We start from the raw sequence: 21,424 nt of genomic DNA on the forward strand, positions 1-21,424 counted from the left end.
CACGGTACAGGGAACAAATGAGACTAAGGTTTGTGCAGGGATCTATTTTAGCTCAAACACTGATGCTTGTGAGGAAAGGGAAGGGAGAGAAAGAAGTAAGAACATTTTGCCAGAGCCCCTTCTGTGTTTCATTTGCAAGTGTGAGTATTGCAAATGGCCCAGCCAAGGGCTGGAGATGTGTTCAGGCTGGGCTTCCAGAGAAGAAAGGCTGGAAAGCCACGATTAGGTCAATGTTCGACTCATCCAGAGGAAAGGGAAGGAGGGAGGGGGAGTTAGGGACCAGATTAGAGTTAGGGTCTGTGAAACAGGGAAGCGGAGCCAAAGTCATAGCCGGTTTCTGCAATTCATAGTTATTCAAGTGGAAAGAGGTGGAAATGTGGTATTGGTGTCTCTGTGTGATGTATCCCCAGCTTCATCCCCTGTGTGTGGATAACACTGGGGTCACTCTCACAGCTGGGTGAGCAAGCCAGTTTGGGGCTCACCTTTAGGCCAAGCAGTGTGCATTGCCTGAGGTTTAAAGTTGGTTGCAGGATTTGGAAGAACGTGGAGGCAGGTCTTGGGAATTTAAAATTTAAATTTATTTGTTAAAGATTTTTTAAAAATTAAAAAAATCGGCATTTTAGAATTCGTTTAGGCCAGATATGTTCACGATTTGTACAGTTTTTTAAAAAATGCTATATTCCTAATTTTTTGTTAGCAGTATGAGCATGTAAGAAGCTAGTGTTCAGGTGGAGTTAGGATCACAAAAATAATTGCTGCAGGATGAAGGTTAGGACTGAATTTTGTTGACCCTGTGGAGGAAAGCTGTGTATTGCTCTCAGTTGATTTGGTTGCCTTATTTTGATTTTTTGCTCGATACGTATTCCTGGCAGAGACTGGGGATAGCCTCTATGAAACTGGTGACTGCAGAGCTACAGTTATTTTCAGATTTGCAGCTTCTGTGGTGGAGAATAGTGGTATCACTTTACTTGAATACCTTAAACTCAAGTTTCTTGTGGTGCTTCGTGCCTTTCCCATTCCCTATATTATTGTTCAAGTTACTTTTAGAGGATTTGAAAGACACATTACAGACCCAAGCTTATAGCTGAGCTTTGGCATGATGGTGGAGGAAAATATAGAGTTTGCATCAGCTTGTTTTACTCACAGTGAATTTTCACACAGAAGAATATGCCTTATCTATAGCCAGGGTTAGATTTAGCGTTAGGTTCTATTGTAATGCTCAAAATGCAACATCTTGTTTCAATGAAGGATTCCAGTTATGTGGAGGAAGCATCTAACTAGTGTCAGCTTATTTAAACACCATGTTCTTAGGCTTGTGTGGCCTTGAGTGCCTTCTGCATGGCCAGTGCTTGGGTAATATATGGTTTATGAGACTAAAGGATGCATGAAGAGGGTTATAGTATAAATCTGCCAGTTGTACTGAGGCCAGTGCGAAGGTTGGGATTAGTTTGGAGGGTCATAAGAAGTTGAATTGGAAAGCCAGGGGTTTGGCTGAAGTTTGCCAGCTGCAAAGAGAAAAGCCGAGGACTGCTTCCACTTCATTTGAATCCCTTAGTCTGAATGCCTCAACTGGAGCCAAAGTTGGGGTTAGACTTGGTGTCAAGATGCACCCAGGGGTCCCTGTTATGGACCAAAATACACCTCCATGAGCTTGCTCTGGGGTTTCCTGTGTTTCTAGGAAAAGCTGAAATGCTATGGTGACACAGTCAATGAAAGAAACACATTATAAATAATGTTGCCCTTGACATCAGATATGTCATTTCTGGACCATGGTCTATGTTTTCCATGTCTACAATATAAGCAAAATCCCATGGCTGATCCCTATGCCCCATCACGGGTAAATACTGCTTTCTAGGCAGGGTGCTGAGAGTTCCTGTCCCTGTCCCTTCCCCTTTTGCCATTAAGGATGATAAAGCAGAACCTACCTCAGAAACTACCAGAGAGATTTTAGTAAAGATTTTAGAGCATCTTGGCCAAAAAAATAATGAGAGTAACGTATCACTTAGTTTTGTGCTATAAGAGAGGAAAAGGTTAGATCTCTCTCTCTTTCTCTGGATATAGATGAATAATTTTTGAGAGAAAGATGCATTTTATTGCTAAAAAAGCAGTTTCAGGTCACTCCACAACTAGCAATAACAGTACTTTGTCAGAAGAAAATAAAAAAGATCAAATGCAGGGGGGGAAAATCAAAGAGTTACAGTCTGGATGTTTTAAAGCCTAGTTTAGCTAAATTCAGCGATCATTTTTCAAAGGAGAAAAATACTGCAATAAAACATTTATTGTGTTTTTGTGCTTGTTTTCATTCCTTTGAGAAAAATGAAACAGTTTAAGACTCATCCAGTACTATTTTTTTCTTAGTTTTTCAGTTCAACCATTAAAACAACAACAAAAAAAAATCAGTTATTCACACAATTCTTATTACAGATTACATGAGAGGAAAAAGTTGTAAGATAGCTTTCTGGATGGCCTGACCCAGTACCATTCAGAAAGACATCATTTGGTTTAAATGGACATTGGCAAGGTCCTTAGTAAGTATGTGAATGATTAAAGAAAACCAGATACTTGGAAATTAAAAGGAGAAAAAAAAAAAAAGATCTGAGTGTGAAAAGCCCTAAAAGACATGTGTGAGAACTAACTCATCTGCATGGCTTGTGCTCAGACCCATTTGGTGGAGAACTGTTGAGGCCTGAGGCACAAAGAAAGATGTTTGGGCAGCAGAAGCCAACTTGGAGGCTGCAAAGTGATTTGTTTCTATTTCCTTATATCAATTTGAACAGTCAAATCAGCTTTACAGCTCTGAAATAAACACATTTGGGAGTTTATGTGAGTTCAGGATGGTGTAATCTGTATGTTTTGGACATAGCAGGGGAAGGAGAAGAAACATTTGCAGCCAATTTGCCAACATGTTCCTCATTTGACATATCAACACGTTGGTTGAGGTAATGGGAGAGATAAGTATTTTAAGTTGTAAATGCTTAAGAAGCTGAGAATCTGGAAAAGGGAATTAGTTTTGAAGTTCAGCAGTTATTTATAGCCAGATACATGGGATGATGTGAGGGGGCCTTGGGTATTGCTGTCCTGCCTTGTAAGTACCTTGATTCATGCTGGAGCTTACTGTCCTGAGACATACACCCAGGTCATGACTTGGGACAAGACAACTTTGACTTGTTGGAGAATGGACATGCACAAGGCAGAGGGCAAGTGAGAGTCCAGCTCAGCCAGAAATGTTTGTCCTGCGGGTTGCATTCAGCCTGCCAAAATATTCATCCAACCTGGCAGCTGCCTCTCCCCAACTCCTGTCCTGGGGCACAAGCAACGAGCTGCAGCTGGATGAGCTGCTCCAGCTCTGCGGGCAGCTGGCTCCTAGCTGCTGTTGTCCTGGGACGAGACCTGCTCAGAAAATACTTCTCCCACGTCTTTCCAGCCAAAGATGGAAGAACGCCTTGTTTGTTAACTGAGCTGAAAATGAGGGAGACAGAGGAAAGAATGATGTTATTGCACCTGCATTAAGTTCATGCTTTCTTGCAGAAATGTGGGTGCCTGAGGACTCTGGTACTCACAGGGTTGGTTGAAGCTCAGGTTCTGTCCAAAGGTCCCAAGTTTCCTTGTGACTCAAAGATGTTACGCCCCTGTTCAAGCCCTGGTGAAGTCGGAGGGTGCATGGATTGCTCTGCCACCCTCTGTGGCTCAGCTAGTGGAGCAGGCCACCTACTGAACTGAAGCTTTTGGCTTTTCACTGGTTTTAAAAACTAATTGATATGAATCATGATAATGATTGGTTTGTTGATCTTGCCTTTGGCAATCAACAAAACTGCTTACAGAATTGTAAACTTTGTATGACTACAGAATTCTCAGCCATGTCACTGAACTCAAGGGCAGCAAAACCTTCAGGGATTTATTAGTACAGAGCAACTTTCCCTGCTTCTGAAAGCTTCTTAGTAATATTTTCTGCAGCATATACCTTCTTTTATCTCTGGACTTTCTGATCATGGTTATTCCATTTCCTAAAGCCTCAGTCAGCTCTAGAAATAACCCTGTCCTAGCCTTGGAAAGGTGTGTGAAGTGCCTTGTTTTCTGTTTTACAGGTGGGGAACCTGAGAGTAGGACCATTTAAGGCTGACGTGTTTGCCTGTGATTATGGAAATGTCCGTAATCACACATCTTTAGAGTCAGTGTGATTTTCTAATCTGTGTGTGTGCAGTCTGAGGTCTGTTGAAGGCAGCAGGAGGCAGGAAGGCTTCACAACAGGGATAATCAAGCGATACATCTCTGGGTAGACATAAGGACCAAACGCCCCAATTTCAGCCTATCCACTTCAATATATCCGTGATTCAGTCCTTCCTTCTGCAGTGAAGCAGCAATCACACTGCTGGGAGCTTGGGACGGGACCTCAGGGAGGGAGGTGAAGGACTAAAGACCTTATCAGCCCTTTGCTTCTGTCTTGGCAACCCCCTTGTAGCCAAGGGAGGTGCCTCCTGCCTGGCATCACGCAGATGGCGCGGTGCCCATTGGGCATCCCAAGAGGGGCTCAGCTCTGATGCATCATCACATCGAGCTGTCAGGTCAGGCTCGCAGTACAAGCTACCATGGCTAAACCCTCTGCCGTGGATGGTCCTACCGGGGGTGGGCTGATGCGGGTCAGTCCTTTCCTCTCTGGCCACTCAGTCTGCGACCCAGAGGTCCTTGTCTCCATCGTTACCAGCTATTGGTCCAGCAGCATACTTTGGTCATAAGCCCTGTCCCTCCTGCAAGACTGATCCCATATTTATAGCTTATTTCTGAATCATGTCTAAAGTACCTGATGAAATTTAGAGAGGCCAGCACAGATAAGTGTCCCACAAAAGCCCTGTTTTAGAAGCTTAAGAAGGTTTAAGTATCCAAGCAGTCTCACGTAAAAAACAGAGTTTCTGGGATTTCAGTGTTGCTATTGGTAAAATGGGTTTCAGGACTTTATTATGCTATCAAAATACTCAAATCACCACTTGAACTAAATGAAGGCTTATTGTGTGTGCATATAATTGTTTTTCCTGCTACCTATTACTTGATTGGGGTTGAGTAAGGTTAGCAAAAGAATCGAATTAATTTTCTTTGGAAGTTATGCATTATGAAGTACGAGGTATAAAAGTTACATGACACATGGCAAATATCTTGAGGGTTTGGTTTATATTTTTATTTTAATGATTATTACTTTCTCTGTGTCATTTCCACTTTTGCATCTCCATACTCATTACGTTTTTATTATCTCTTTTATAAAATCAATGGCTGCAAACCAGAGAATTTTGTTCTTGAAATAAACAGATCCAAATATATCTATCCATAAATTACATGTTGTGGCTGTGAAAGGGACTTTTCCAAAGTCACTAAGCTTAAACTGAAGCAAATTAATAGCTGACCTTTCGTTTTTATGGACCATGGTGTGCAGCACATCCATCTGACTTGGCAGATTTGAAATTATCCAAGCAATAGCTGAACTGCATTGAAAAATACATTAGTAAAATTAGTGCTCATGAAAGGCAACAGATCAACAGCCTTGGAAATCAAATCCTCGTAAGCTAGATGCAAAGCCCACTGAAGTCAATTACAAGTCTTTCTCTTGACTTCAACGGGTTCTGGATGAGGGCCTTTGTCACCGTTGCACATACAGCCTTTTCAGGGGCTATGCAATTTTCAGCCAATGGTTATCACCGTGGACCTCAACTGATGCATGTTCCCAAACACGCTGTGAGACCTGTGGGTGGAAAGTGCTGTCATGGAACAAGAGAAACCTGCTTACAAAAACCAGCAAGTCGAAGGGATGAGAGGACAAAACGAGAGGACAAAACAGAGTCGCCGGACAACCTGAGGGCCACAGCCTGTGAAAATGAAAACACTGCCTTAGCTGGCATGTGTCCAAACACAGTCACCCATGCCAGCGTTAGGGAAATTTTGTGCCTGGTCAAACAGCTATGGATGCTTATTACTGCTCCAATCACAAGATTCACTGGCTATAGAGACAGATGGAGTGAGGGAAAGGTGTTTATGAACAACTGCGTGATTCGGTAGCTGTTGTACCATAGTTAAAGGAGGGATTTATATTTTTTTAATTGCCAGAGAAAGTCCTGTCAATGTCTAGCTGAAGTGGGTTTAAGCTAGTCAGAGTAGGAAAAGCCCAAAACTTCTGTCTGACCTGTAACATCGCAGCTAGGCAGATAATTGGTCTGAACGTGAGGATTTGTGGCGATGCAGAGTCCACTCTATCCTGGATATCTACTCCATCCAAAGGGGATTGGGCTGGGACAAAAGAGGAACAAAGTACAAGCCCTGTGGGAGCTCAGCCCACAATGAACATGGGAATGAGTCAGCTATGAGGGACAGCCACTGGCTGTTCCTTCATCTGTCTCCAGTCCCTCCACACTTAGATGCTCCCCTTTGCTCATGAAGACCTGCAGTTTCTTCCCCAACTAAATATTGGACTGAAATTTCTACCTCTTTGAACCATTGGCAAAACTAAGATGGTCAGATTCCTTCTTCACACAAGAGGTGAGTTTGGGCTACATGACTTGCTTTATAGTTTCACAAATGTCAGTGTTGACTGAGATCATGGATATGTTCATTCTGTTATTTTCATTTATTTGTGGAGTCTGCTAAATGCTTCAGGAGGTTTGAGATGTCTCACCAGGAACAGGTGACTTTTCTGGTGTGCTGAAGAGACATTCAAGTCTGAGTTGTTGAGTTCCTGGCCTGTATCAGAAATAGTGTGGCCAGCAGGAGTAGGGAAGTGATCGTGCCCCTGTACTCGGCACTGGTGAGGCCGCACCTCGAATACTGTGTTCAGTTTTGGGCCCCTCACTACAAGAAGGACGTTGAGGTGCTGGAGCGTGTCCAGAGAAGGGCAACGAGGCTGGTGAAGGGTCTGGAGAACAAGTCTTATGAGGAGCAGCTGAGGGAGCTGGGGTTGTTTAGCCTGGAGAAAAGGAGGCTGAGGGGAGACCTCATCGCTCTCTACAACTACCTGAAAGGAGGCTGTAGCGAGGTGGGTGTCGGTCTCTTCTCCCAAGTAACTGGCGAAAGGACAAGAGGAAATGGCCTCAAGTTGCGCCAGGGGAGGTTTAGATTGGACGTGAGGAAAAATTTCTCTACTGAAAGAGTGGTTAAACATTGGAACAGGCTGCCCAGGGAAGTGGTTGAGTCCCCATCCCTGGAAGCATTTAAAAGACATGTAGATGAGGCGCTTAGGGACATGGTTCAATAGGCATGGTGGTGTTGGGTTGACGGTTGGACTCAATGATCTTAGAGGTCTCTTCCAACCTTAATGATTCTATGATTCTATGATTCTATGAGTTCCCTTTGAAAGGATGCCTGTCAGAGAAGCGTGGTGGTCCTGCCCCTCTCTTCTCTGTCCTGGTCTTTGTTCTAGAGAAGGCTCCATTTTGAACATGGAGCAACACCAATCTTTTGTACATTGTAGGCAGTGTAAATCTTATATGTAAAAAAGTAACTTCTGAACAGAAAGTATAATCAATATAATCTTAGAATATGTTCAGCATATGCCACCTTACCTGAAATGCTCTCTTTAAGCATAGGAGCAATCTCTTTGGATATGGCAAGAAATGTCTGGGCCAGAAGTAGCCTGGCTGCAATAGTACAGAGCTCTGGACGGGTTAAATTACTCTTCTGAGAGATGGAAAAGGAGATGATAGCTTATTCTTATTGGGAATCTTTCAAAGAACCAAGTAAAGAATGTGTCTATTTGCAGAAATAGGGATTTAACTTGCATATCTGCAATACAAGTGTGATTACTGTTCATAAAATTAACCAGTACTTTTCAGCTATATGTGGCCTCTGTTCTCTGTAAAAATATTTTTTTGGTGTGTATAGAATCTGGTTTTAATAAGCTTTATTTTCTTCATAGCATTTCAGTGTTCTGGAACATATCTCTATCTACTTTTCCTTTGGGCCTAAAGCTAAAAAACCCACTATATATATGCCACTAGTCCTGGGTCATCAAGTCCACCTCCTGGTTGCCACCAGGCAGCCCATTTTATAACCCCATACACAGGCCCATCTTTGTGTATCTGAGAACCAGCCAGGTTTCTCCCTGGGTGTTTCCATGGAAAGGCTAGAGCTAGAGCTTTGTCAAATTTCATGTTAATCCGTTCCTTTCTATTTTCTCTTGTTCTATCTGCCAGTCTTCTCCAGGCTCACTGGGAAAATGGGGTGGTGGTGGCGGTGAGACTAATTGCTTTGTTGGAAATAAGTGAACTTAATTAAATTAGCCCAGTGGTCTGAACAGTGAAAATGTAGCATTTGGTAACGATCAGGCTTCTGGTGTGTTGAGCTCTTGCCTATTCAGCTGACCAGTATTGCCTTGTATTGTGCTCATGTTTTCCCATCTGTTTGTCTGTATCAATCTTTTCTTTTGTTTCAAGTTTCAATCCAAAAGTATTTTGGAGGAGGGCCATCTTTTCGGGTTGAGTATGCACAACATCTAGCCCAGTGGGATTTATGATTAAGGCTTCCATAAGGAACACAATATGAATAATAAGAATAATGTGAATAACACTAGAGAATATAATCAAGCTTGCCATAGCCACAAATCCTATATTTAAAAATAGAACGTCACAAGCAAGAGAGAAGTTCAAATTAATTTAAAGTGATTTTTTTTTTTTTGTCACTGGGATTTGCAAGTGGACAGGGAACTGTATTTCAACAAACTAGCATTTCCACTTATAAATTTTCTAAACAGGATTTTTAGGAAATAACTCTTGAACTATGCCCATCCCTGCTACTCCATAATGAACCCCCCCAATGCATATTAAGCAGGATGCCAGTAATGGTGTGGTCATTTTGAATTGTCTTGCTGGAGTTTTGCCTGAGGAAGCAGGGAAGGCTTTAGGATCTAGCTCCTTGTGTGGTGGACAAAACATTTCATTACGTTTAAGCAATGAGCACAATGTTCCTTTTTAACAGTCCTATTGTTGTTGGAGAGGGTGAAGAGAGATTGTGATCCAAAAGCCCCTTAAATGGGATTTGAAGTAATGAATAGCTGTGGTTATTGGAATTGAGAATTTATGAAGCCATTGGCTATTGCTGCCAATCCTAATGATAAGTGTTTCTCCAGGTAGTGTTATTTGCACGGTGGTAGCAATTTGTGTGTTGATCATGGAGCTGGATGCACTGGAATACACTGCACGAATGCAGAACCAAATATCATTCCTTCTCCAAAGAGTTTACAGTCAAAGTATATTAGGGTCAGTTACTATATGTGGCTATGTAAAGCTAGATAGGGGACCAAAAAGAAGGATGGTCTGTTGACAGGCCAATGGTCCATGTGAAATAAATGAAGGGTTCAACTGACAAAAGTGGCCTGGTAATTTTATTTTGAAATTACTAACTGTAGGTATTATCAAATCTTGAGCCCTGTTCTGAATGCAGGAATGGTTTGTTATTTTTGAAATTTCTGAAATTAAAAAAAAAAAGCAGCACAGGGAAGACTGTAAACACCGGTCAAATCTTCCTGATCTTCTACTTGGAAATACTAGTCAAGTAAAGAGTAGGCTCTTCTTGAGAAGAAATGTTCTGGATCAGTGGGTAACTCAGGAGAAATGTGATCATCCGACGGGCTTGACCAGAGGGTAACCAGACAGAAAAGATGAGACCACAGATGGGAAATATCTCACCAGTCACTCCAGAGATGGGAAGAAGAAACAAGAGATCATCTTTTCAGAGGTAAATAGGATCCTGGTTTCACAAAAAGACTTTGGTCCAAGTTCAAACCATGCAGAAACAGGGAGAGAGCTGGGGCACAGAAGTGTGTAATGCCATTCTTTTACATGTGCTTTCTGTTTATTTTGTTGTATAAGTAAAGAGCAATAGGGTTAGGGACCTTTGCAAAGTCTATGGATTGTGTTCCTCACCTTGATGGCATCTCTGGAAGCAATCTGTAAATCCATGCTCATGAGACTCTGGTCTGAGACATCTCACACGGTTGGGGAATTTGGGAGTGCTTGCGCTGCATGGCAGGATGGGACATCTTGGTCAGAGGTGGTAACGAGTGCTCTGAGGAGCCTGACATTACCTCTAGTTCATGTTCCCTCCTACCTCAGGAGGCTTTGGAAGGACAGGGACCCATGCACGTTGGTCACTGTCACCAAAAGTAGCCCTGCAAAGGACGTGTCCACTGGTATGTCCCTGTCAAAAGGGTTGTGCAACCTGTGTTGACGGCTGTAACCAGCAAGGGCCGGGGTAGGAATGGGAAGGTTAGGACAAAGCCAAGGGTATCCCAAATTTTATTTTCCCTCAGCTTGCTCACTGGATATCCAGCAAAATATCCCCAGACCGTTGTCGTGGTTTAACCTCAGTTGGCAACTGAGCACCACGCAGCCGCTCGCTCACTCCCCCCCAGTGGGATGGGGGAGAGAATTTTGTTTGTTCCCTTTGAACAGCCTTCCTTGCCAAAATGCAGAGAGCAGTAAATACATGCTTCCTGTAGCTGCCACTTTATATATCAAATTAGTGAAGCTTAATAAGTCCCCCATTATTTTGTTGCACTATGGAGAATACAGGTGCTTTTCTGCATAAAATTTTCACACAACACAGCAGGAGTTGCACTTTAAGCTTAAATGGCATGCACTTAGTTATCTAATTTTTGCACGTTAATCCTCTCAAGATGTCTGTTAACATAAACCTCATTAATTAATGTTCCTTTAGCATCTGCGCATGTATGATTCAGTGTTTTAAAGGAAATTGGAAGACCACAGAGTATTGTATTATGAATCATAATATCAATAAAATTTAAAGACGTGTAAAGTAACTTAGCAGACTCCTTGACACTGGTGACACACGGTACAGAAATATACCACCCTGTAACCTCTAATCAACAAAAAAGAAGGTCTTATCTCTGCTATCTCCATTTTTGCTTATGTTCTTAGACAATCACAGCTGTAGTAACACTTCGGCAACTGTCTTCGTTTCAATGTGTTTTCTTAAGGAAAAAATGGGATTCTCACCCAAAATAAATGTCTAAAAAAACATGGAGGTCTGAATGAGAGACGCTAGACTTCCTTTTTAGTCAATGGAGATATACAGGCAGCTCCAGAAGGTAATTCATCTGAGCACAACCTAAGAGAATTCACATCTAACCCTTACACAAACAACAATGTTGCAATAAGCTCAAGTTCAAAACTCTATTTATACAAAAAAAGTGAGTACTTAAGGGACTTGTGGCATTCCTTTACCCTTCTTATTTTGAATGGGAAATAGCAGGCAGCCTATTGTCTCTGTTTTGGAGTATCTGAGGCCAGCGAATGTGTCAAACATGCACTGTGGTCCTGAAATTTAAGCCTTTATTTCCAGTCCAGAGGGATCTGGGATTTTTAAGTAAATGGCCAAACTTCTGGATATTTCTCTTGCAAAGCAACTTCCAGTTTTGAATGGCTTTAGTACTTGCAATAATACCTTCATCAAAAGATGTGCACCCACTTAATAAGCATCAAACCTTCGCTGATAGAAAACTCTCACAACAGAAATGGGAGGAATTGTACCAAAAGATTGTACTTAAATATCTATTTAAGTATCACCACCATGCATTTCTATACAAAATCTTAAACATTATGTGTGGATGTGGTGGAACAGAACTTGGTAGAGATCATGGAGAGAAAAGGAAGCACATTATCATAATTTTTGCTGAAAAAGGTTGGAGTTAAGACTCCTGCGGACAGTCTTAATCACAGATATACAACTTAAATCCTCCTGTTAGCAATATTATCTTAAACCTCACGGGTTATTTATTGCTGGTAATGTTTTTAACAGAAGGGCTGATTAGCTGTTGGAGCAGACTACAAGGGAAAGCAGTGGATTCCTCTTTTCTTGAAGTCTTCATCTCAAAACTGGAAGTCAACATTACTATGCTCAGTACAGCAGCTACAGGATGAAATTTACAGTCTGTATTACACGGGCTGAATACTGAAATGTTCCTTCTGTCCCAAACATTTATGAATTTCAGTGCTTCTAAAGTACCTACAGATCCTTGAATAAAAGACACAATTGGAAGTACAACATATTTTATGGGAGAGCTCCATCTGCCTTACGCGGAGATAAAAAAAACCTCACGCAGTTGTATTGAGAGCTCATGTACATGCACATTTTATTAAATGTATTACAACTTTCAACCAAGTGGGTGCCTAGACATAAATAAGCAAGGGCAGACTAGTTTTACCAAAATATATACTTCTCTCACCCTGACAGGCATGCAAGGGACTGCAATTGCCTGTGTCTTAAGGACAATTTTAACAGCAAGACCATTCTCCTCAGGGGACTGCTCTCACTTTTTCATTTAAAAAAGGAGAAAAGAAACCCAAGCCTAAACATGTGATGGTTTTATTATGTGAAACCCAATAGGAGATGAAGTAAGAATATCAGACTGCTTTCAGTTGGGTAGTTTCCTAACAAGGGATTTTGTTTTAACTTGGAAGAGGGGCAGCTGTGTTGGAGGCTAGCTTCCATTCGCCTAAACATCAGGACCTCTTCAGCACTTTAATTGTATGGAGGTCATCGGGTGAGCTAGGCAGTGCAAAAGGTAGAGCAGGCTTGATGGGAACTCCTGAGGTTTGATCCAGGCTCTGCCGGTTTGGAGAGGAAGATTCAGCTGTAGAAGCGGAGGGAAAAGACCCCTCTGAATGATTGCAGCAGCTCCTGGTTGTATCTATTTGTGCACACACGGGGGTGAGTGTGTGTGTGCACACTCGCTGTATAAGCAAGCCAGCCAAATTCCATCTTCGTGGACAGTTCAATGGAAAGTTAGCTTGAAAACGCAGTATATCATATTTCATGAATTTAATAGGTTTTTCATGATTTTACAAAGTGCTTCAACCAGACACTCACGGCTGGAGGCTGCACAGCAGGAGACCTAAAACACTGCATCTGTGTTTTTCAACTCTTGCCAGAATCCATTGAATTTGATCCGGAATGACTATGCATCTTTGGAATGTACATTCACTTTTCTCTTGCCTTATCCAAATAAAAAAGGGAGGGGGGAAAAAAAGAGTCCTATGAGAATTCCATATGGAAACACTAAACTAGCATTATAAAGGATTTCCTATAAACAAAATTACGGTCACAAATTTTGGACTCAGACCACATTTGAAACAAAGAGCCTTTTGTCTCCCTCTTTTTAATATATTATTTTATCTATGTTAACACACACATTTTTATTTTTTTATAGATGTATATAAACAGACGTGCACGTATACACTCATGCAAAAATGAATGTATATATTAGTTTGAGGTCCATTTGCAATCTCTTTTTTTTTTTTTTAGATTGCAGAACTCCTAACAAGAGCAAACTTTAATCGTTCTGTGCACTAAATCCCTTGAAAATAAATATCCAGGGCAACTTCAAAAGCCCTTAATTAGAAGCACATGTGTGGTGTTACAAATTTCTGGCTGAGGCGGCTGAGTTGTAATTTAATGTTATGATCTGCCATAAATATTATCCATAATGAGCAGACTTCGTGTTACACTTCTGTACGTCAGATAACTGCAATATTTTTTGTCTGCTTTTGTTCAATCACTGAACCTTAAGTGAAGGTTAAAATTAGAACGAAAGAAAGGAAGAAAGAAAGAACCAGTTTTCCCACCAGGGAGCTGAACATTTTTGTCCTAGCTGTAAAGAGGGCTATTGATTTTATTCTGTTTTCTTTGTTATAGTTCAAAAATGTGGTAAACAGATAATAACTTGGAGATGATGGGGGAAGGGGAATAATAAGGATTGGAGATTAGTGAGATGACTTGTTGTTTTGAACATCTTTCTGATAGTGGATTCCGGGAATATGTCCTGTGTTCCTCCCCCCAAAAACCCCTCACAGCTCATTTCTACATGAAAATCTAAACCGTTTCTGCCCCTGTGTTGTACCTGACCCAAGGGGCAGTTGTCTGTCATACTGTAGAAAGGTGAGGGTAGAGGATAAAATTTTGTATGTTAATTTTAGGCACTGTTTGTGAATTGGTTTTGCAGTCTTGGCATAGACTCAGTATGAATATATATACGTGTGTGTGTGGAAGGAGGGGGTAACGAACCAGCTGGTAAATTTACAGTGCAAATATACAGCTGTAAGGATTATGCACTGGTTTCCTAAATGTGTGTGAAACGATACAGAAATAGTGTGGGGCCATGGAACAAGTCCACAGACTCATGATTCGTGTATAAAGAGGCAGTGTGGTTTTGGACTTCAACCAACCGCGCAGGCTGCATGGTTTTTTCCTTGCAGAGTGCCCTGGGACCCCACCCCGTACCTATTTAAAATGACAGGCCTTATCTGGCATCTGAGCGTTGCATTGGCACGCTTTCCACACAGACGCAGCCACATCTTTTAGCCTGAGTGCAATGTGCAGGAGTGCTGCTCTCAACTGGGCTCTCTCTCCTAGACAGAAGATGTTGCGTGTCCTCAGCCTACGCTCCCTCCAGCAGTCTGAGCATCTCCTGCGTCTTCTCCCACTCAAATAAGCCTTTCGGTTGGAACCGCTTTTATGCTAGATCCCCAAAAAACTACTGCAAGGATGAACAAAAGTCTCTGTCAAAGAGCCCAGGGTGTGGACGCGTCTCCTTTATTGACTGCAGCGGTTCGACATAAAATGTGGCTCCTGCAGCTATATGCTGATGGAGTGATTCAAAGCAGGGAAGCGGTGAGCAAAGACATAACGGTTTCAAGCTGCAGGCTCTACGGGGCCAGATACAAAGCAAATAGATGGCTGGAAACAGCATGCTCTGTGGGCGTGATAGTAAGCGGTCAGATGGCAGTGTGACATTGGTCACCGTCTATTTAGCTTTTGCCAGACTCTCCGGCTGCTGCCACTGCTGCTGGGGAGAGACTGGGGTGTCTGGGGCGGTATCTCCTCCCAGGAGATGTCAAGCCCTCATAGGAACAGCAGTCAATTCTTGTGGCAGCAGGAGGAGCTGCAAATCCGGTTCTCCAGGGTTTGCCCGGCAAGACTTTCTGTCTCAGCTCTGCCCCTCATTCCCGGGATGCCTAGATGCAATTTTTGTCTATGCTACTGCAAAGCCTTGAGCTGCATCACATCCTATCAGATCACATATCTCATATCAGATACAGCAAACCGCGAGACAGGTTCATTCCCTGTGCTAATGCCCCTCAGTCCAGCTGAGTTACGTGGAGATGAATTTGTCCACCTCCTTTCCCTCTTTAGGTACTGCAGAGCAGAAGGAAAACTGTAAACCTTCCAGGTGACAGGCTATCTCCAGAAAGGCTTGCCAAGTTACTTTATGAACTTCAGCTACATAGGAGAGAAGATAAAAGCTATAATGTTGCCCATCAGTTCCCATGATGGATATGTTGCTCAATCTCTGACTGTGCTCAATGTCTCCAACCAAACCTTTCATTAAAGTCATGGAAATAAAATACCTCAACTTTCCCCCTCCGCTTCCATCTCTAGTTTCTGGAACGAGAAGTGCCAAGATATGGCGAGGCTGTTGTCAAGATATTTCTACCAGAGGTGATGGAAATGCTCATTTCTCTGTGACTGCCAGCATCTATTTGTAGGCTGGGGAGGGTTCAGATAATGCCTGGAGACCTGCAGAGCTGCGAGTGTGTCTCTGAATCAGCACTCAGAGTCATCTCCAGTAACGCTTATAGAGGCACATCCAGTAGTTTGGGCCACTTACCAAACCAACCTTAAACCAATTATCGCTGGAGAAAAGTTTCCAAGTCCTTGTTTCATGATGGTATTTAACACTTCACAAGTTCCTTCCAATCAGGGATCAAGGTTATTTAACAATATGAATCATTTCAGTGTTTCAGAGCAACTCCCTGAAGTCCCCGCTGCCACCCACCTCTGGCTGACCACTGAGCCATAGGTGACTTCCCCAGCATGGACTGGTGCGATGTAACACTGCTGGAAGTGGAACCTCTCTCCCTTGTGTCCTTATTTGCTACCAGTTATTTGGGTGAGTGCAGCTCCAGGTAAGATGGGGATTATCTGACACATCCCCTTAAATGGGAGCTTAGAAAAGCTACCTGTGAAAGATGGTAGGACAGACATAAAGTGAGAAAGTACTTTTTCAGCCGAGGTCAAACGCTAGTAGTGAGTTCAAGCCAAATGAGAGCTCAGATTTCGTGTGGCCTGGCCCGGTGCTCCCTGCCTTGCATGAGGCTGCTCTTCTGCCCATCTGATGTCCTGGACCAGCTCTTCCAGAGCCAGAAATCCTGACCTCCAAGAAGGGCAAGCCATGGAGGTACCAGATGTACAAGGTCTGTGAGACCTACCAGCTATGCTATGGTGAACATACTCTTCCAAAAAAAAGAGCACTGAAGTGTGGTTGCACTTTGCATGAGGCTCAGGTGAAGAGGTGAAAAGGACCTTGTGGCAGGTTGTTAGATGCCTGCCAGCAGCTCCCCCACTATCTAGCTCTGCCCTTCCCCATGTACACCCTCCACTTAGAGCTTTGCAAGGGTGACAAAAAAAATCTTCACAGTTTGACATTTTATTGATTTGTGATCAGTGTCCCTTGGGCCACAAAGGCCTTTCACAATGAAGACAGGGAAAAATACAACCCCAAACAGCAGGGGAGAGAAACAAATTGAGTCCATTGCTCATCCCCCAGACTTCCTAGCTCTGCCAGCCTGCTCTTTACCATCCTTCTTTCATGGCTCATTGTGTCAGGTTTTCCTTGAATTCTTCATTCACTTAGCCCAGTCTGGTGAATGAGGAGTATTGTGCACCAACCACACAAATAACTGGCTACTTGCTCTTTCATCTTTATTTCTTCACTTCTCTATAGTTTATCCTGATTGCCTCCACTGACTCAGTAGGCTTTGTGTCAGACTTGAAACCAGACTATCTGGTAATGACGGTAATGATGGTAATGACAGTAATGATGGTTGTTCTTCCTTTGGGTTGGCTTGTATTCAACTTTTCTTAGCTAAAGCACAGGTTTCTACCACAATCTGAAGAAGAATTTCCATTTAAACATGGTAGAGTACAGCTTTGTCTGATCAGTTGTCCTGAACCCACAGAGATTAGTCATGTCCCTCAACCTGCTAAACTACAGCCTTGTAGGGGAATGGATCACCTGTGTGCATGTACAAGGCTGAGCAATGTGCTCAAGACAGATGGAAGAGACTTGCTGCCCCAAAGCACTCATTTTTTAGGACGTCAATAGGTGGAGCTGAAGGAACAATGCAGAGCACACAAGTGAAGGTATATATGGGTTTGTTTGCTTTTTTTGGTGTATCAGGAAGGGATTGCATTTGTGAAATGACAGAAGTGTAGCTGTATAGTGAAGGGAGGGCATGAAGGGCACACGACTGCCGTGGAGAAAGATGGAGGAGCATTAGAAAAAGAATGGACGTAGAAATTTTCATCTGGGACAAAATATCTTTTCTCTGTCTATAGGCCTCTCCACAGTATATTCTGCATTTGATTCAACTTCTACACATGCAGCATTAAAAAAGACACTACTTTTCTCGGTAAATCACCTGCAGAATGAATTTTAGCATACAATTTTGCATATCTAGCTTAGGCTAGACAATCATTCAAGTGCTTTGTGCATCAGAGGTGTCCACCTTGAGATGATCTAGATCTCAGTTAAGGCAGTTTGGGTACACTTAAACTGTCCCTCTGGCTAAATAAATCACTTTGTGAAAGAAGCCTTAGTATTCCATGTAAATAAGGATTCTCATGTCATGGTTTGCTTAGTCTGCTAATCAAAACATGTAGCTCTGAGCACTTCCCATTTAGTACAGCTTATGAAAATCAAGCATCATTATTGCTGTCTGATACATTATCACCAGCAGCCATATAATGGGCAAAATGTTCCTGGGTTGGAACGAGTGCAATTTATGATTCTAAATTATTATGTATAAAGAAGGAAAAGTGCAGCTGGATATTCATTAGATGAGTTCAATTTAATGTATTGAAAACAGTAAAGAATATGTTTTAATTAATAAGCCGAGTGCACATGGCATGGAATCCGTAAAGAGAGACCACAGAGCTCTGCAGCGCTCTCGTACTTACTGGGAAGTGAAACGGCAAAGCTGCTCCTCTCTCTAGAGGGAGTGAGTCTGCATTCACGTGCAGACCAGAATTCACCTGCTTCCGTTGTCTCTGCTTTATCACCAGAGTTAGCGGATTTTGCCCTTCAGACCCACCAGTGATACAAAAGACATTGGACATTTTTATGCACCTCAGTGTTTGGACTTCCAATTTGCAAATCAGTTTCAGGAGGAAGATAGCTAGCATATTAAAAATTCAGGACCTTTGGTCAAACTGTTTTAAGAAAGGACAATTAATAATCATTAAAAAGTCGTTAAAAGTGTTGTAACCATTGCCTCTGTGCTGCAGTGTTGGAAGGAATGAATAGGAAAAAGCAGGACATCTTCAACAGCTGTGAAGTTCAAGTCCCAAGATGACCTTCAAAATTAAAACTGCGTCGTTGACATTTCCCCTGAGTTTGAAAACGTACTGAAGATATCTACCAAAGGATCTATTTCTTGTGAGGCGTTCTTAAAAAGACCCAAAATAGAAATGCAGTAGAATGAACAATTATTAAATTTACTATTGGGACTGGAACATTCATTCTAGCTCAAAATGCTTGTTGAAGAAATTTTTGGCACCTGGCATTAACCATGTTTGCTAGAAGCCAGAAAGTGAATCACCTTGGAAAATCTGAGCAAAATTTCCATGGCTGCCATCATGCAAGGGCAAATGAAATGTGTTTCCGAATTATAAGAAATTTTTAACACGATTTTTAGCTCATAGCGATTAGCTCACAATCAGCCAATACTTAAAGTTTGTAATTTAAGTTGAATCTTCCTGACTTTTCTGATATTTTGTTATTTGAAAGAAAGGGAGGGGGCTGGGTTACAGTATTATACTATTTATATTCACATTAGCATTCGGAGTCCCTGATCAAAACCACACTTCATTAGGCATGGCCTATCCCCAAAGAATCCACAAGCCAGGTGTGACCATTATTACCCACAAACTGGGATCTTTGGGGCCACCTGCACCCCCACGGGGACTGACTGTACAAGGTGAAGCCCTTTCTCCTGAAAGGTTGTGTTTTAGACCATTCACAGGGTCAGTGGTGAAGGGAATAGCCTTGATGGCCGTGGCCTGTTTAACATTTTAGAGATTAAACCATGTTAATAGAGGGTCCCAGGCAGAAGCTATACCACCACTGGCAATTTAATCTGTGAGTATGCACAACCCTGGTTACTCCAAGTCGTAATGGCAGTAAGGATGTGGTGACAGCCAAGCCACCACCGGTGCCATGGGTGGCTTTTTACTTAGAGTATAGCTCTTATGCTATCCCACCTTCATGTATATCCTGCAATGAACTAAATAGTTTGTCATTTGGAGAAGTAATTGCTCCTTACAACATCCTGAAAGTGACCCTTGAGGGTGTCTGAACTACAGGGTGGACTGACTGGCTTACTGTAGCCTGCATGTGTGCACAGCGCTGCAAAGATGCGCCGAGGATCGCCCACCTGGTGTGCTGCTAGGGCGTCCTCCAACACATAGAATCATAGAATCATAGAATCATTAAGGTTGGAAGAGACCTCCAAGATCATCGAGTCCAACTGTCAACCCAACACCACCATGCCCACTAAACCATGTCCCTAAGCGCCTCATCTACCCGTCTTTTAAATACTTCCAGGGATGGTGACTCAACCACTTCCCTGGGCAGCCTGTTCCAATGTTTAACTACTCTTTCAGTAAAGAAATTTTTCCTGACATCCAATCTAAACCTCCCCTGGCGCAACTTGAGGCCATTTCCTCTCGTCCTTTCGCCAGTTACTTGGGAGAAGAGACCAACACCCACCTCGCTACAGCCTCCTGTCAGGTAGTTGTAGAGAGCGATGAGGTCTCCCCTGAGCCTCCTTTTCTCCAGGCTAAACAACCCCAGACATCTGCATGGTTGGTTGTGCATCCCCTGCCTAATTGAGCAACTACTTTGAAAGGCAGCTGGCAAGAAACTGTGCCTTCTCTGCAAAGTAGGTGACTTTCCAGCCTGAGTGAAAGTGTCTGGCCTTGGAGAGAGGTAACCAGCATGCGCAGATGAGAGACTTTCGTGGACAGAAAGGAGCACGCACACACACTCAGGGAGCCTGAACTCGCTCGGGGAATGTGGGGTGATCTTGTCCTCTTACAATTGCAGAGTAGAGCCTGTCTACTTCAGCCTGCAGTGTGCTGGGAAATGGAGATGGCTCCTGGTCACGTCTTCCTAAAACAAGGAGATACAGGAGACTGAAATCCTGGAGGGCCATAGAGCAAGAGTGATCAATAAGTCTAAGGTGACGTATGTATATGGCAACATACCAACATCTCGTCTAGGTGTAAAAGAGCTGTGATTAGTCCCAGGGGCCCGTGGTGTAAATGACCCAGTCACTGGAACCACTGTGGACAGTGATGGTGTGGCGGGTCCATCCCCAGGTGGTGAACAGAAAGTAGGTCCTTTCTGCTGGGCTTGTAAAAGATCTTTCAGAGTCAACACAAAGCTAGAGACCTTGATGGCTCTCCCTGTGCTCCTGCAAGACACCCAGACCGCACTCAGAGGAGCTCTGAATTGTAGCTGACCCACACGCTCACCACTTGTATTTCAACACAATGAAACAGAGAAATGCTTGCGTAAGGAGTTTGTTTGCATACATGGTCCAGAAGAGCCACTAGCCTAACAAGTCTCTAAAAAGCTTGTTTTGCTCTCAACAGTGTCATCAGTTGATGAGTACGGGAAACTACAGTGTTAATGGAAGAAGTGGCATCTTTGCTAATACCTTCAACAAAAGATGTTAGTGGGAACAAGATGTTCCATGAGCAGCAGAATTAATGAAACCATGTTTCTTGTGGATGTGTGTCTCGGGCTTGAACTTTCTCGTCAAACAAGAGCGCCAACTTAAGCTTTTCTCATAGTTGTGGTATGAATAATGTCTGTCCCCAACATGGATTCTCCAGTGTCTGATAAAGGGTAACTGGAGCCTGTCTTATTCTGGCTGGTGCAACTAATCAAGTCCCTGTCTTCCCCCAGGCTGTAAATTTTCATAAAACCTGTATAATTCTAACAAATTTTGTTGAAACAGGTTCAAAAGTTGTCAGGGGGACACAAAGAGATGAGCTGATACACATGTATCTTGGATCGTGTAAGTCCTTATTTTCTTTGGAAACCAGGATAGAAATATTCTCCAAAGGCAGATTTAATGCAGAAAATGGCTATTTATGGAAATCTTTACACTCTTTTCTATCTTATAAAGAGATGCAACTTGGCTTCTCTTCTCTGTGTGATTTATGACCTATAGGGGAAGGAGTGTTTAAAACCTGCCAAGGATTTTCAACAATTGCCCCTCTTCCTCTTACAAGTTTTCTAAATTCTTGTTGTGCTTCCTTTCGATGAACAAAAGCTCACCAAAAGGTTTTTTACATTTTCACTTCC

Source organism: Pygoscelis adeliae, unplaced genomic scaffold (assembly GCF_000699105.1).
Source record: "Pygoscelis adeliae isolate BGI_AS28 unplaced genomic scaffold, ASM69910v1 Scaffold182, whole genome shotgun sequence".
NCBI classification, from domain to species: domain Eukaryota; kingdom Metazoa; phylum Chordata; class Aves; order Sphenisciformes; family Spheniscidae; genus Pygoscelis; species Pygoscelis adeliae.